The sequence below is a fragment of the Oryx dammah genome, unplaced genomic scaffold, assembly GCF_014754425.2.
Source record: "Oryx dammah isolate SB20612 unplaced genomic scaffold, SCBI_Odam_1.1 HiC_scaffold_1, whole genome shotgun sequence".
NCBI classification, from domain to species: Eukaryota; Metazoa; Chordata; class Mammalia; order Artiodactyla; family Bovidae; genus Oryx; species Oryx dammah.
This window is the reverse complement of record NW_024070185.1, coordinates 75,816,973-75,825,460: the sequence shown is the minus strand read 5'-3', so window position 1 is coordinate 75,825,460 and position 8,488 is coordinate 75,816,973. Positions and strand designations below refer to the sequence as shown.

General features: G+C 38.5%; 1 pseudogene; it reads left to right on the top strand.

Moving 5' to 3' along the window:
• Window positions 1-3,661: 3,661 nt before the first annotated feature.
• Window positions 3,662-3,977, top strand: LOC120866805 (annotated as a pseudogene).
• Window positions 3,978-8,488: the final 4,511 nt, after the last annotated feature.

Here is an 8,488-nt window from a genome sequence, read left to right as displayed (position 1 = left end):
AAAAAGAAAAATTAAAAAATGAAAAGAAAAATAACTTCTATGTTTCTTACTTAAGGAACTGGAATAATAATAGCGATAACAACTAGCATGTAATAATCACTATAAGCAGTCACTGTGGCCAGGCTACCTCAACAACCATGCCCAACTCTCTTCTTTTGCTCTCATCTCCCATTACAGAGGCCAAAAACTAAACAGTTTCTTTCACAGCCTCTGTTACAGACAAGAATGGACATGTGACTTATCCTTGGCAATCAAATGTAGGGAGAAGCCCTTTGAGAGACTTCCAGGAAAGCTTTTGTTTTCCTGATGAAAGAGACAGGGGATGCTGGGCCTGCCCTTCTCCTTTCTTGCCTTGAGTGCAGATATGACGTCTGGACCTGGTGACCACATTGTGATAACCGTGAAGACGGTAAGTCAGCATGCTAAAGATGGCAGAGGGGAAGGTAGAAAGAAATGGGGTCTTTGGTAGCACCAATGAACTGATGCACCAAACCTAGAACTACCCACCTCTAAAATTCTAGTTATAAAAGATAATTAAACATGTTTTTACCTACAGTACAGTTAATTGGCATTCTGTTACTTGCAACGTAATATAGCCAAACTGATATAAACACCGACTATGTGCCAGGTACTGATCTAAGAAATTGAACTCAATGCTTTACAACAATTTGATGAGTAATGTGTTATTATTATCCCACTTACACAGATGAGGTGATTAAGGCATCGAAAAAGTCAAATAATTTAGCCAAGGCCACCCACCTCATAAGTAGCAGGGCAGGGAATTAAAACTAGACAGTCAGCCTCCCAAGACTTCACCCTTTACCATTACATATCTAGTTTCTCAATATTGGTGAGGGTATAGATAGAAATAAGGATGTTGGGAAAAGGTGTTACTAGCTGGAAATCCAAGTGGAAATGTCCATCAGGCAGTTAGAAATGCCAAGTCTGCAGCACAAGAACATTAAGGACATTATTTACAACAAGGAGCCACCTCTATTGAAATAAGAGTTGATTTAGAAACTACAGAAGTTCCAAACTGTCTATCTACAAGGTGAGCTGAGCTGAATAGAACCATATATATATATGGCAAACCTAACTTGCCCTGAATAATGATGCTTTGTTGACAAAATGCCTTTGACTACTCAAAAGTTGGCTCCCTTGTTAGTGCAGCATTTATGTTTCAGCTTAGTAGCGCATCGTTTAAAGGAATGCTATTAAGTGTTACTCTTCACTTCGTATTGCCAGAGAAGATTGTTGGCGGTGCAGGCCAAGGCAGAACATGACCTCAATATCTTCCAGACAGCTGCCAGTTTGCAAGGCTGGGCTGACCTAGCCAAATTACCTGGAATCTGGAATAGGGCTTCCAGGGCCACTGATTGTCCTACCACCTTCAACCTCAGGGCAGCCTGTTCTCAGAAAATAGAATGAATGTCGTTTACCTTCATACCACTGAGGTTCAGAATAAAAGATGTTTGTGAGAACCAGAGTGGGAGAAGGAGGGGCTAAATAGGTGACATTCCTTCCAAATAATGGTACTGAGATTCACTTACTGAGCACTGGCTCTGTGTGAGGGAGTGCCTTTTGTGCCTTATCTCACCCAAAGCAAGGTAATTTCTGTTCTGCTTCTATTTTAATGGAATCACAAAATGTCCAGAGAAAATTGTTGTTAATCACTGATAGTACCTTGGCACTTGCCAGTTGTTTTTCATTGTTGTTTTCCATCATTCCTCAAAGGCTTAATAAAAGTAAACTGCAACTAATACCCGTGACATGGTGATAATTCTCATACAAGGCTGATAACTAGGAAAAGAGATCAGTCCTGTGGAAAACAAATTGGCCTGCCTGAGAGATCTGAGAGGTCACCTATATGAAAAAGGTACACCTATGAACTCCCCACTGCCAACTTTGAAACGTTGGTATGTACATGGTCCTAGAAATGAAGCCGACCTACTCCTAACTGATAACATAAGGTTATAAATACTCTGCTGCATTGGAAAAAAACTAAAGAAGGGAAAGATGTAAATTACATAGTCCAGGTATTGGCCAGAATGTTTTGTCCTTTCCTTGGTGATGAGCTTCAGTTCTGATCTAGAAGTTCTGATCTAAACATTCTGATCCTCATCACAAACCACAGATGACACTGGAACAATTTTATTATTAAATGCTTAAATGATGTGACAATCACTTAAGTAACTAGAGTACACATATTAAATCTTTAATTTATAATCCTTTTGCCAAAGCACTTCTGTTAGAACTTAATTTACTATTTCTCTAGATTCACACTCCAAGTCTAATCATTACAATTAATTCCAATCTCCTTAATCAAGGATGCATGTCTTTACTTATTCTCCCTAAAAGGAATAGAGATTATAAATGAATGGATTTCATTACTGTTCATGATTGTGGTCAGTTGTTCTCAGGTCCTTGGTCTGGCACCATTTCCCTCTGGGATGCTCTTTGGAAGCTAAACAATCATAGATTTAGCTGCTAATAACAACAACAACAAAAGGGAGATGGGAAAAAAAATACACATCACACTAACTGTAGAGACAAGAATGAAACAGGCTGAATCACCACTGAAGGGGTCAGTAGCCCAAGTCCACTCATGCCTCATGATTGGCAGCTGCAAAGGGTTCCCTCTACCAAGCCCGCTGTCCAGAGGGCAAGAGGTCAGAATAGCACAGATGCTGACTTGGAGAAGTGGCTCATCCAGCATTAGTGGCTAAAACCAGGCAGACTGGAAAAATACCTACAGGCGGGATCTAACCTAATATTTACATAAAACATACAGAGCAGTGACTAGCAAGTTCTTCCACAATTCTGCAAAAGTTGATTACTTTGGGGACTTCCCTGTGGTCCATTGGTTAAGAATCTGCCTGCCAACGCAGGGGATACCAGTTTGATCACTGGTCTGGGAAGATTTCACTTGCTGCGAGGCAACTATGCCCATGTGCCACAACCACTGAGTCCATGCTCTAGAGCCGGTGTTCCACAATAAGAGGAAGTTCACTTGCAGCAACAAACACCCAGTGCAGCCAAAAATAAATATAAATAATTTTTTTAAAGTCAATTATTTTCTGTCCCAAAAATGAATAAAGGAGAAGTAAATTCCTTCTTAGACTTCAAAATCCTCCAAATACACACCTAGTGGAGTACTACATGCAGAGTAGGAGATTAATAAATGTTTGTTGGAAGTTAACTGACATGTCCTATTATTGACTCTATATATCATAACTCTATGACAAAATAGGTACTGTTGTCCCCATTTTACTGTGAAGAAACTGAGAAAGACAAGTTTGGTAACTTGTTTAAAAGGAATAAAGTCAGGACTCAAACTCAAGTCTTTGTGGTCCCAAAGCTAAAGTTCTTTCTCTTGTGTCATGATGCTGCAAACGATCTGCTTTGCTAAATTAAGAAAAGAACTTGGCATCTTTTCTACTTATAACTTTTATAAGACTATTCTATATATGTAAAATCCCCTTCTATCCAGGTCTCCTTATTCCCTGCAGATGACCTCTTTTATTACTTCATTCAAAATGTGAACAGGCTTCCACATTAACACCACTTCTTTGTCTTTTCTCCCATTCTCCTTTCCTTCACTACTGTCTCAGAGAAAGTGGTGACCCTCCGGTTCTGGGTGAGATTTTTCTATTCTAGAACCATGGCCCACGTTGTCCATAATCTCACAGAGAAGGCTCAAGCCCTGGTCAATGCTGCTGTGACTTCCTTGAAGCCTGGACTGACCATATTTTGGCACTAGGTTAAAGTGGAGTTAGTTCCTCCAACCCTGCTGAGATCCTTATTGCTATTCAGAGGTTTAAAAAAATAGTCATTAGTGCTCAAACTAGTGGCTTCAAACAGCTCACAGTTAAATTAAGGAAGCTCCGCTGAATGGTCTGGTGGCCACTGAATTGTTAGTGTGGTTTTATGTTGGTGAGATCATAGGCAAGTGCGGCACAATTGGTTATAATGTTTGAAAACCAATCTTTCACATCTGATTATATCTGGTTTATTATCTGAGTGTCATTAAACCATGTGTGACCAGACTGCTATCTGAATAAAGTGATATGTCAAAAATCAGTGTTTTCTCTATCAAGCACTACACAACAGTCATGATATTTCTTGGTACTAAGTTGGGTTGCCTTTTACTTTGATACATTAATACAGCTCCAAATGTATGTCTTTGCTTAGTCTGAAATTGGAAAAGATATGTGCAAATATAACAATGTAGTACGTACGTATGTGAGGATAACATTTTAATTTGATGGTCTGAAATATATTATAATGTATATATTAAATCATGTCAGTAGTCATAAGGAATAAAGTTTGGACTGTTTCTTCTTGCAACATCACAGAAATACCCTTTTGATAATAGCTATGTCTATAAATGTCAGTGTACTTCTTATCAATTTGAATATAGTCTTCTCAAGAGAGAATAGCAGGCTGGTCTTCTAAATGTGTATCTTTGCAACATCTTTAGCAGTAGGACAGAGTCAATGAGAATCCTGATCTACATTTTAAATCTAAGTTTGATACATATTGTATTATTAATCTATTCAGTCTTATGATTTTTAGAACCTATCTTGGCAAAATAAAATATCTAAACAGGATTATACTTTAGCACCATGCATGGGTCTAAATAGCATATTTTATCCTGAAATAAATAGATGTGATTGTTACGAAGAAAAAAGAAATGATCTTCCTTTATCTCAAAGTGAAAGCTCCCTCTGTGTCCCTCATTCTCATCCAATCTCTGGGGCTTTACTTCATCAGGAATCCCCACAACTTGACCACATTTAACTACATCTCATTCCTTCTTCTGTGACTTCTTCCTGCCAATGTATAAATGTTTTGAAGTGCTCCCCATCTTAATACACACACACACACACACACACCCCACCTCCACTCACCAGGCCACTCCTTGAATTACATTCCTGTTCCCACTTCCTTTCCTTTACCACCAAGTTTCTTTGTCAGGGTTTCCATTTCCTCACCATCTAACCATGTGTATCCTCACCAGGTACAAAAAATTCTCTCTTGATAACCACGGAAGGATCAAATCCAATAGCTTTTTCTTTGTTTTCATCCTCCTCAGATTCTCTGCAGCCAGTCACTGCTGCTGCTGCTGCTGCTGCTGCTAAGTCGCTTCAGTCATGTCCAACTCTGTGTGACCCCATAGACAGTAGCCCACCAGGTTCCCCGGTCCCTGGGATTCTCCAGGCAAGAACACTGGAGTGGGTTGCCATTTCCTTCTCCAATGCATGAAAGTGAAAAGTGAAAGTGAAGTCGCTCAATCGTGTCCGACTCTTTGCGACCCCATGGACTGCAGCTCACCAGGCTCCTCCGTCCATGGGATTTTCCAGGCAAGAGTACTGGAGTGGGGTGCCATTGCCTTCTCCAGCAGCCAGTTACTACCAACTCCTATTTCTTCATAGCATCTCCCATGATTTTCCATGTGTTCACTCTCAGATCTAGTTCTCATTCTCCGATGCCTCTTTCTCCTTCTGACACCAAAAGTAAGTACTCCCTTTGGTTATGCCCACGGTTCATTTCTCTTCTCTTTACATTTCTCCTTTGGGAATTTTACTCAGTCTTTTCTACCAATCTTACGTCCTGACTAATGCTCAAGTCCACATTTTCAACTGCCTGTTGGACATCTGCCTATCCTCCTGATAACCCAAACTCAGTATGCTCAAAATATAGCGATCTTTCTTCTTGTACATATCTATTAATTATACTGTAAATATTATCCTCTTAATCACTATAGAAAAAAATATTCACAAGCTAAGGCTATAGATGTCTAATGCTACAGAAGCCAAATATTAACCATAGGAAGTCTAATCTTCAAACAGGATTTTTCTTTTGTTTAAAAATTATTTTTCAAAATTAATGCATATTTTTATTTAAAAAAAAAAGTTATTTTTATTGCATGCATCTCATGGACAGAGGAGCTTGGCAGACTACAGTCCTTGGGATCACAAAAGGGTCGGACACAGATGCACCTAAACAACAACATAAAACCTTACCCAGAGGTCATTCAGTGCTAACGACATTTTTCTTATAGGTGTTTGTAAAAAAAAAAAAAAATCAGAGACAAAACAAACAAAGAAAATAGAAACAGACTCAGATCCAGAGAAAAAGGTATTGGTTACCACAGGGGAGAGAAGGAGTGGAAGAGGCAAAATAGGTAAAGGGGATTAAGAGTACAAACTAGCAGTCATAAAATAAGTAAGTTACAGGGATATGTGTACAGCAAAGGGAATTTAGTCAATATTTTATAGTAACTTTGTATGGTATGTAATCTATGAAAATATCAAATAGCAATGTGGATCCAGTCCCATCACTTCATGGCAAATAGGTGGGGAAACAGTGGAAACAGTGGCTGACTTTATTTTGGGGGGCTCCAAAATCACTGCAGATGGTGACTGCAACTATGAAATTAAAAGACGCTTACTCCTTGGAAGAAAAGCTATGACCAACCTGTTGCTGCTAAGTCACTTCAGTCACGTACGACTCTGTGTGACCCCATAGACGGTAGCCCACCAGGCTCCCCCGTCTCTGGGATTCTCAAGGCAGGAACACTGAAGTGGGTTGCCATTTCCTTCTCCAACGCAGGAGAGTGAAAAGTGAAAGTGAAGTCGCTGAGTCGTGTCCGACTCCTAGCGACCCCATGGACTGTAGCCCACCAGGCTCCTCCATCCATGGGATTCTCCAGGCAAGAGTGCTGGAGTGGGGTGCCATTGCCTACAGCATATTAAAAAGCAGAGACATTACTTTGTCAACAAAGGTCTGTCTAGTCAAGGCTATGGTTTTTCCAGTAGACATGTATGGATGTGAGAGCTGGACTGTAAAGAAAGCTGAGCGCCAAAGAATTGATGTTTGTGAACTGTGGTCTTGGAGAAGACTCTTGAGAGTCCCTTGGACAGCAAGGAGATCCAACCAGTCCATTCTAAAGGAGATCAGTCCTGGGTGTTCATTGAAAGGATTGATGTTGAAGCTGAAACTCTAATACTTTGGCCACCTGATGCGAAGAGCTGACACATTGGAAAAGACCCTGATGCTGGGTAAGATTGAGGGCAGGAGGAGAAGGGGACAATAGAGGATGAGATGGTTGGATGGCATCACCGACTCAATGGACATGGGTTTGGGTAAACTCCAGTAGTTGGTGATGAACAGGGAGGCCTGGCGTGCTGTAGTCCACGGGGTCACAAAGAGTTAGACACTACTGAGCGACTGAACTGAACTGACCTGATACCTGAAAATAATATAATATTGTAAGTCAAATATATTTCAATAAATAATCTTTTTAAAAAACCAGAGGCAATTTTTTAACATTGTAGCTGCCTGAGGCCATAGATAAGTTACGTTAAAGTGAAAGAAACCAGACACAAAAGGTCATATATTTTTCCATTTATATGAAATGTCCATAATAGGTAAATTCAAAGAGATAGAAAGTAGATTACTAATTCTTAGGGGTTGGGAAGAAGAGGGAATTAGAACTGACAGCTTAATGGTTAAAGAATTTATTTTGGGAATAACAAAAATTACCTGGAATTAATATGATAGTCATGTAACTTTTGAATATATAAAAACCACTGAATTGTTCACTTTAAGTCAGGAAATTTTATGATATGTGATGTCCATTTCAATTTAAAGATAGCAATTTGAAAATTATATGTACCCACAATTTCAATTGTTTAATTTAAACAAAAGGAAATTCATAAAAACAGTATTCATAATCCCATTATCTGAATATAATCAGTATTAATATTTTGGTCTAATTATTTCTAATCTTTCTCTACTGCATCATTGGTTAAGAGTCTTCAGTTTGGACCCTCAGTCTGAGTTAGAGTCCTGCACTTACTAATTGTGCAATCATGAACAAGCTGATTAACTTCTTGGTTTGTTCTTCATCTACAAAATGGAGATAATAATATTGAATTCAAATGGTTGTTAGAATTAAGGGGGTTTGAAAAATGTAGAGCCCTTAAACATAACTGGCACATAATAACTGTTCAATATATGCTGGCTATTTTTATTACTGAAGATACAGCTTTGAATATATTAAAATATCTTCTCATTTTTAAAAATTAATTCCACAAAGTGAAGTTGCTATTTCAAAATATAAGCACATGTAATAAAAGTGTTATTTTAAGGTTGTTTGAGAGTTTTCTATTACTGGAAATGGATATACTACTGTGTTCAGAAGTTTGGAAACATGAAGAAAAACAAAATAAAGAAGAAAAATAGCCCTGGAAGAAACAAAGACAATCAAGGAAGAATAAAAGAGATTTTTAAAGTTATATTTGTAATTCTCAGACAGATTTAAGAAAGTATGAGTCCATAAAAATAAGGATGCTGTGAGAAGAAAACAACTTGTGAAAAGGAAACAGCTTTTGAAAATTAAAAAACACAATTGTCTAAACTAAAATTTATTAAGGAGATAGAAGATAGAGTTGAAGAAATCTCCCAGACTGAAAAACAAAAG